The following is a 9,789-nucleotide window of genomic DNA, read 5'->3' as shown; positions in this document are numbered from 1 at the left end:
CCAAAGAAATTCAGGGTCCTGTAACCAAAAGAAGGGGAATGGATTCTGAGTAGACCAGAAGAGCATCTGGTTTGTATGCAATATTGTCACCTAAAGTATAATGATATAAAGTATAAACTAAAGTATATACTTCTTGAGAACAAGAACTCAAGAACTCTGTATTACACTTTTTCTTGTGGTACTAGGGTTTGAATTCAAGGCCTTGGACTTGTTAGGCAGGTGCTGTACCATTTGAGACACCCCAGCCCGTTATTATGCTTTAGTTATTTTTCAGGTAGAGTCTCAGACTTTTGCCAGGGCCAGCCCCAGACTGTGATCCTCCTACATATTCCTCTTGCATATCTTGGATTGCACTTGACTTGTTTGGGGGTCTTGATAACTTGTTTATGCCCAGGCTGGCCTTGAACTGCAATCCTCCTAGCTCTTCCTCTTGAGTAGCTGGATTACAGGCATGTGCTTCCATGCCTAGTTCTATACTTCTCAAAAAAAAATCTGGCACATTGGCTATTTTGGTTCCTTGTCATAGGTTAGTACCCAGTATTTTTTTATTCTGGGAATTCAATGTTGTTTTAGCATATAAAAATAGCATAATTTACCATATTAATGGCAGTGAGGAGAGGGAAGCCTATAATAATCTTGATAATTGCAGACATCATTCAATAAAATCTGACATCCAGTTTTGACTTAAAAAATAAATCCCAGGGCTGGGACTAGTCTTTCACAGCTCTAATGCCAGCACGTGGGGGACTGAAGAGCACAGTATTTAATTTGATTTGACACAACTTCCTTTATTTGTGAAATGAGGAAGTTGGAATACTTGAACTGCATGGTCCCTTCAACTTTAATAAAATACTTTGAAAGATTCCCTAAGAAACCTGGGTGTGGTACATGCTTGTAATCCCAACTACTCAGGAGGTAAAGATTGGAAGGATTGTGGTTTGAGGCCAGCCAGGGCAAAAAGTTAGCAAGACCCCATCTTAACCAATGAGCTGGGAATGGTGGTTTATGTCTGTAATCCCAGATATGTGGCAGGCATAGGTAGGAGAATCGTGATCCTAGGCCAGCCTTGGGCAAAAAGTATGAAAGTCTATTCAGAAAATAATTAAAGCCTAAAGAGGCGGGGATGTGGTTCAATTGGTACAGCGCCTGCCTAGCAAGCATGAGGCTCAGAGTTCAAACCCAAGTACCACCCCAAAAAGATGCCTGAGAACATGTTATAAGGTACCCCACATTCAGCACCTTTCATATACTCTATAGAAAAACATTAGAACATTTATTTGTAGGTATAGCCCAAGTTTTACAAAGTGATGTTGGAAGTTTTCTTCAAGTCAATGACCCACAAAATGAAGGAACGGCTTTGCAGGCCTTTTCTCAGTATTCAAATTTTTATTGAAATGTTTACTTTTTGTTGCTTCTAAGTGTCTAAACAAGAAATGAGAGATTTATCTTCATTTATTCTTTCCTACTTGTGTCTACTTTAAAATTCACTCCTGGTTAATCACCTCCTATTTCTCTTCACCAGAAACTCCTCCATCTTTCTTCCTTCTCTCTCCCTATTATTCCCAGCCCAAGTGTACTTTAGACCTCTCTCGTCTCAATTCTTGCTCCAATGCTCATTGCTGTGCTTCGTGTGAGTGTACAGAGGTGGGAGAAGAGACTTGAGTCAGGCTGCCTGGTTCCAATGCTGGCGACACACTTACCTCTGGGACTCTGGGCTCTCAGCTCGCTCTTCTCAGATGAGACTCACGTCGCACCTCGCAGGGTCACTGAGAGCACAGATGAGCTGAAACATGGAGTGTACTCAGGTCAATGGCACAGAGCAGGCATTAATTACATAAATATTAACTGTTTTTCTTGTCAATGGTTTTGCTGTAAATGTTTAAGCAGATGATTCCTGAAGGTCAGGGTTAGATTATTATTACTAGAATTCTAAAATAGCAGCATTAGTGTTTAAAGCACTAGCTCTCTAAACAGTGCAAGGGCATTTTAAATTTTAATGGAATTTTAGTCAGAATAACACAGTTCTACAAAATGACCACTAGATGGCAGAAAAGCCTTTAATAAAGCAATTCTACCCCAAAACTGCTGCAGTGCACAGAAGAGCTATCCTTTTGTCTCCTTTATTTGTACAACTTCGTTGTCACCAACAAAATTTCACCATCAATGGCAGCAGCCACAACAAAGGCAGCTCCCGAAGACGTCCAGGACTTGGAAAATTGAACACAATTCAGAATTCAGTTTTAGAAAGTCTTTGGTACAGATTTTTACAAATCATTAGTCAAAAAATGCTGAAAATATTGTCATTGAATCAAAAGCCAGCTGTCACCCACCCACCCACACTTACATAACAATCATCTCCATCACAGGAAAGATGTAGACCCTTGGCTCTGTGATGCGTGACTGCCACATAACGTGCCTGAGAGTGACAGCTCTTCGTTATTCATAAAGAATTGTGTTCCTATACTATTTGGGAGGGGGTGAGTTTGCAGGTATTTATAGGTAATGATTTAATTTCTGCATTCACTCTCCTCTTTGGGGAGTTTCTACATCATCATCAAATAAGTATTTGGCCTCTTTCATTTGTAGTGAGTGGGTTCGTTTCTTTTTCCTTTGACAGAAAACGATTGGTTTCTCTCCCAGGGTCCTAAGCCTTTTGTTTCTGCACGTGTCAGCAAAGATTCCCACTGAGGAGGGGGCCCCAGAGAGCCAGAATATCCCTAACTCTAGATTCTGTTGAGCCCTCTAATTAGTCCTTTCAGACTGAGTCTTAGAGTAGGATTTACTGCCCCCGATCCCTTTAAATATTCCTGGAGTCTTTCACTTTTGTCCCCTGCCTTCCTTTCTCCTTCTCCTCTTTGCTCTCGTCTTAAAATTCTTCTTACTTCCCTTCTACAGTGCAGTGCTGTCTTAACCTTATAACAAGATCTGTATAATATAAATTCGATCTCAGGAAGGGGAAGAGTTTTCTTGCATACTAAATATAAGCACGTGCTGTCTTGGTAGGAAAAAATATTTTTCCCTTAAAAGCAACTCTGGATCTTTGCTATCACCACCCAAAGCTGAATAAGATCCAGCTGAGTGTACAGCAGAGCCCAAGGGCAACGACCTACTTAATGTCACCCCAAGTCATGTGGGACAAAAAGTGATTTGCATTCCAGTCTTTCTTTTTCCTATCATAATTTCTTCCCAGGTGGAGACAGGTTTTTCTTGCCCACTCATTGTTCAAACCAAATCTCCACCTGACGGTTCAATGAACTTGGGCTCTTGGGCAATCTGGAGTCAGATTTTGGCAGCTGAATTCACTATCGCTGATGGCCTCTTTTCTTCCTCAAAGCAGCCAAGAGAGAAAGCTCCCGCAAGGAGAAGGAAGGACGAATTTGGGTTCCCCTCTTGTGATCATGGCTGCTCTTTCGCCTTAGTCACCCAACACGTGCAGCCCTGGCAGTAAAACAGATGAGCTAAAGCCACACACACACACACACTCTGCTAGCCCTAAGAAAGAGTGGAAGGAATTTCAAAGAAGTAAAGCGTGTTTCTGTCTTCCCCTGGGGATGAATTGTGCTAACGATTTCGATTTCAGAGCACACAAAAGTAACAAGAGATTCGATTCTGTGCCTGTGTGCTCACCGGCTGGCACAAAATGTACTCCTGACTACAGACGTCTGGGTTTGCTTATCACAAGGGGCTGATGGAGGATTCTCCAGCACGTGGGTGAGGCTGCTGTCTCCCCGGCCTCCTAGCGCCTCCCCGGCTGCCTTATGCAATGCGATCCATTTACTGATGGGCTCCTGCTCGGTTGGTTCCTGGGTGGGAATTGCAAAAACCTGTGCACAGTCCCCGTGAGTGCTAGACTCAGCCAGCTGATTTGCTTCTGTCTTTTTTTATGCACTAAGAGGTTAAACTTCGACTCCTCGGAGGAAATAAACGTGAGTGCAGAGCGAGCTAAGGAGCGATCTGGCTGGATGGAGGCAATTGAGGTGGTCTGGGTTAGAGGGGTGTGTGGGTGGGGGAGAGGGCGAAGGGAAGGCAGGGCAAATGGTCTTGCAGGCAGCTAACCACACGAGTGGAATGCATTCCTGACCCAGCGTTCAGGAAGCACGGATGGGGTTAGCGTTGGCTGCAATGCCCAAATAAGTGACTTTCTTTTTCTGCCCTTCAGTCCAAACACATAAGTCAACAAGGGCCACCCATGGCGGGGCTTTCACCAGGAGGCACAGAGTGGAAAGACAAGGCTCAGCAATGGAGGATTTGCCCCGGAAGGCACAGCTTATTGTACTGCATCAAAAAAAACCCCAAACCCTCCTCATTTGTTTTTAGTCAAAACACTTAAAAGTATTTCTACTTGCTGTGGAACTTTCATCCATCTTCCCAAACTGAGGGGACTGCACACTTGCTTTTGACTATTTAAGTAAGAGTTTTAACATAAATAGCCCAAAATATGTACACTGCTACTGGTTGGAGTTGCTTTATTTTTACTTTTCTATAAATATGCCCAAGAAGGAGGTTATTTTGAAAGAATCAACACAAGTCTCTGTGGGTCATCCATAACCGCCAACTTAGGACTACAAAGTTGAACATTAATAAGTTCTCTATAGATCTTCTACCGGCCTATAAAAAATTCTTTCTGGTATGGTAATTTTGTTTACTTGTCTCGAGAGCCGGTCGTTACTGAACTTGACCACCAGAGAGCGCACATTCACAGAAAATGCGCTTCCCCTCCTAGTTGCAGGATGGAAGAAACAGGTTTTTTATTCGGAGGTATTTTCAGTTCAAATTCAAGTTCTAGAACTTTGATTTATTATTAGCCTGTTCTCTTACTTGGATGGAATGGAAGAGAGAAAAACAGGTCTGTCTGCTACCCGTGAGTTCTACCCCCATTCAGGGACGGCCTCAGAAACCGCAAGTTTTCAAGATAACCTGAAAGCAATCTGGTCGCCTATGGATCTGATAGCATACACTCCAGCTTTTCTAAAATGACAAATCGCCTCACGTTACTCAAGAAATCACAAAAGATTCCCACCCACCTCTTCCTCCCCCGGGCTTTGTCCTTCTGCAAGTGATTTGCAATCCCAGACAAGTATTATATAACGATGAAGCAGAAGCCTTGATGTTTGGCTTTTTATTTCTTTAGGAGAAAAGGCATTTAAAAAACTGTTATTATAGCACCATCCTAAATGCCTGTGAGAAAAACATTTCTGGCAATTGTTAGAATCGTGGGGCAATGGAATGGAAATTTGCATCAATGCTTGGGATAGTGACCATCTGCAATGGTCCCAGGAGGTAGTTTGAATGAAAAGACACAACTGGTGGGTGAATGGCAGAGCTACCCACCTGAAGCAGGGATTAGACGCTGCTGCTAACCAGCTAGCTGAGTATTCTTGAGTTGGTTACTTCTCTGGCCTCATTCTGCAAGCTGGGGATTGGATGGTCTCCAAATTGCTTCCATTCTAACAACTTATCTTTCTCTCAAGAATAAATGGACATGGCATTATTAAGTTGATTTCTTGCCCTGAATACAGCAGCATCCAACAACAAAGCCACCATTTTGCAGGACCGTGTAGTATTTCAAACAGCTCTGAAGGACTCCATAGTTCATGAAAATAGCCCCATAAAATATTTAGCCATAATTTATTTAATGCTTTTTATGGCAATTAGCCCTAGAGAAATCCTCTTCAGGGAATGCTAGATAGGTACTATGGAATGGTAAAAAACCCAAACCAAAGTAACAACAACCACAAAACCAGGCTTAGGTTGGTACTCTTTAGTACTATTGTACTCTTTAGTACTATTTGTTAAAGTTTGTCATTACTGCTAAAACAGTCAGTCTGTACAATTGATTAAGGAACAACCTCAAACAGCTATGCAATATTTAATCTCTCTTGGTTACATGTTTACTAATTTAGGACCTTCAGAATTGCAAAATCTTGAATAAATGTAAGGTTTCTCAGAGACACTATCCTGTTTTGGGAAACAATCTCATTTTGGTCCTTAAAACATGACATTTGGGAGCTGTTGGAGTATTTGAAACGCACAGGGACAGCATGAGAAACCTTTCATTGTCTGATGGTAATGGTAACAACAGTGACAAAATGAAACAGTAACAATAATAGAACAGGCTTAGGTTTGGATCCTGGATTTCCCTTTTGTTTGATGTATGACCTTGGACATATTACTTCCTCTGTCATTCCTGTGTCTCCTTCAAAGTTCGTATTGCTCAGCTGGAGAAAGAAAAGAGAGCGTTACTGAAAAAAAGATGGTGAAAGTCAATAGCAATACCATGCCTGTTTGTTAAGCTGAGCCCACAGGGTGGTGTGTAGGCAGCCTGACTGAACATGTGTGCTCAAGGGCTGGGAATGTCCTTTTCTTAGTTCTCCTGCATATGCACGTGTAAAGATGGGCTTCGTGCTCCACTTGCAGCCCTCAGTACTCACCTCACCTCACTGCAGGCTGCTTTCTGTGAATATCTGTGACTCTCTGCCTGAGGTCTTTTTCTGACTGAGGCGCATGCTCAGTCCACACTAGGAGCAAGCTATGTGTGCCACATTTAATGCCCTCCCTTGCCACAAAGCAGTTCTCAAGAACAGACTGGCATGGGAGTGGGTGGAGACATATCTTAGTTTCTTCTGTACCAGTTGGATGACTGTCTCCTAGAGTTTCTCAGAGGATGTGTTCCCTTTATTGTCTTCCTTTCATTCCCTGGACCACTTCTCTCCTCTCCTGGTATATTCACAGAACTGCCATTCTAATCCTTGTTTCTGGGTCTTCTGGGAGAAGCTGGTGTAAGATACGAGGATTATGTTTCTATTTCAAAATCAACATGTGATGTTCTGCGTACAGAACATGATTTATGGTGCCATGCAGCTCTTGGTGTGAAATTAGGCACTGCCACTTACCAGCTTTATAAATTTGGGTCAAGTTCTTTAACCTTTCCAAGTCTCAATTTGTGTATCCCCAAAGTGAGGTCTGTATTTACACCTAGTCATTGCAGTAATGTGATAACTGAATGTGGTTTATGTGTAAAGTGCCTGGCACAGTGTCTGACTTACAGTGTCAGCTTTTGAGTAAATATTGGCAATCACTGATTATTCTTGTTCTTTTCTTGTCCTCCCAAATGCACATACCAGAACTCTTTTATTGACCCTTAAAGATGTCTCCTGGGGTTATTATGGAAATCAGAAGAGAAAAATGATCAACTTTTGTCTTTTCATACCTGCAGAAGAACAGAATTTCTTCAGGAACATGAAGCTTCAGTTTTTTAAAAAAATGCTATATGAGCAGGACGAAATGGAGACACAGAAAAGAAATGCCAGTGAAAGTGATCTGTCCCGGTTGGGCTGTGAACATGATAGGTGTGCAGGTGGGATGGGAACAGTGAACAAAGCCAGCATCTGAGGTGTTATTTTTAGAAGCTGGAGAAATTGGCTGCATTTATGTAACACATTTCCAAGTAGCTCTGAAAGGAAGTTTTCTATTTAATGGGGTTAGCAATTGGGATTGAAAGCCTAAAATAGAAGCAAGAACACTTAGCCATCTTGGGAGCATTTTGTTGGGTGTCTGTAGAATATTAGGTTTGGAGAAGCTGTATGCAGGGATAGGTAATGTACATGGAAATGAACATAGCCCTGTTATTAAATTCATGTTTGATCTTGTCTCAAGATTTACTAGTGACTTTTCTCCATCCTATTGACTGAGCCACATCTCTCCCTACATGACCCTAGCCTTCTGTTATCATTACCTTAGCTCTTCCTTCTTTTTCCTTAATATAATTGTGTTTTCAATTTCAGTGCTTTTGCTCCTATTGTTTCCTGACATGGGCAGCCTTTCTGCTTACTCTCTTGGCTCAGAAGTTCTACCCTTCCAATTTCTTCTATGACTTACAGCCTCAGAGGCTTTACTTTGACTTCTGGGACTAGAAAGGGGAAATTAGTTTCCTGTTGCAAAGGGTTTTGGGTGCTGGTGTCTTCAGCCTGTAGAAATTGAAGCCACTGGAAGTACTTCAGGAGGACAGTGGGGACATGTTACCCACTATATGTGTTTGGAGGATGTAGAACTAAGTCCAGTAGCAGTGCAAGTGACAGCTTTGAAGAGGAAGATATTGGTGTTGGGTCAGGACGTATTGTGGGGGCTCTGGGGTGAGGAGGTCAGGACACAAACTAGATAAGAACAGAGCAGAAGGGATGACTTTGAGAGATCTCTGGAGTACTAATTTGGAAGAATTTTATGACCAATTGGGTGGAAGGGATGGGTGGAAGAGAGGAAAGGGTAACTGGGGGAGTAAAATTTGAGTGGTCATTCATTCACAGCTATCTGTTTGCAAATGTGGGTGTGAGACTGAACCCCAGACAAGGTCAGAGGAAGTGAGGTAGATTTGGTAGTCTTCTCCCAAAACTTCATAATGAAATTTGGGAAAGAAAGTGAGCAAGAAAAGAAGAGGTCACCGAGAAAAGCCACAGGAAAATCTGATATTTGAAAAGCTGATGAGAGAAAGGAGCAAGTGAGAAGGAAGCGTCTGGGAGGTGGAAGGAGATTCAGAGTCTGTAGCCCTCGATATTGGGAGAGGGGTTTCGAAGGCAAAGGGCAGCTGAGCAGCAAGGAAACACCGGAACAATCGGGTGAGGTGATAAGTGAGGGAAGCCTATTTGGTTTGACATATTGGTGACGCCAGCCGTTTGTGGATAGCAGGAGGTATGGAAACAGGGTTGCAGGAGGCCAAGGAGGTTATGAGATGGGAGAAGGGGAGGAAGTGGGGCTAAAAGACTTACCACAGGCCTTTGACAGTGAAGGGTCACAGCTCAAGGAAAGATAGACAGCATGAACCGGGACCATTTGTCTGTCTAGAACCGGCTTCTTTGTTGACCCCTGATGGAGGCAATTTGGGCGCTATTGTCTTAATCTGTCAAGATCAAGAGAAAGTTTAGTGTGGCAAAACAGATCAAGAACTCCCAGGGCAATGAGTCCTGTGAGACACTGTTACAATAAATTGTTTCCAAAGCAGACCAGGACTATCTAAGGTGTCTCCTATGCTATGTGAGCCAAATTTCTTTTTTCCTTCTTCACAGAGAGGAATAAAGTAGAATCACGCTCTAACTGCTCAGTTGGGTAAGCAGGGACGTAATTTGCATATACTGTCTAGGTAATGCCAATTGGAAAGTTGTACCTGAAAACTTAATGAGGAAATTGAAGCAGATGTGATGGAAGTATTAAAACTAATGTTAGCTTTTGCAGCCATCCAACTGCAGGCATGGCAATTTCTTCTTTTATGAATGTGAGGAGAATTTGATGACTAAATTAAAAAGAGTCAGGGTAGTGATGAAGCCCTTGACATTGTAAGAGCTAATGATGAAGAATAGAAAAGTACATACTTTTTTGGGTAAATTACATTTTAGAGAAAATGCTAGTTTTCTAATATAATTTGACCAACAGTCTTGGAGTGCCGGTGTCATAGGCACCATGCTTTCAGCAAGGGGACATAAAGAAGCATGAGGTATAATCGCTTTCCTAAAGTGGCTAGATCCCTGTCCTAGATGTCCAGTTTCCAATCAAGTAAAAGCTAGTTTTCCAAAAAATATTCAGCTGAACCATAGTAAAATTTTGTATTAAAATTTGAATGTAGACAATGACTGCCAATGGCTACCATCTTAAAAAGAGGCAAGCATGTATTATTTGCCTCCTAACAGAAGTACAAAACATGATCTATGAAGTTGTCAAAAAGCAAACCAGACTTGGATCAATCCTGCAGACAGGGGAATGTGTTAAACAATATTATAGGGATGAAATTAGCAAAATTCA

The sequence above is a fragment of the Castor canadensis genome, chromosome X (assembly GCF_047511655.1).
Source record: "Castor canadensis chromosome X, mCasCan1.hap1v2, whole genome shotgun sequence".
Lineage (NCBI taxonomy): Eukaryota > Metazoa > Chordata > Mammalia > Rodentia > Castoridae > Castor > Castor canadensis.
Note: the sequence above shows the minus strand (reverse complement) of the source record.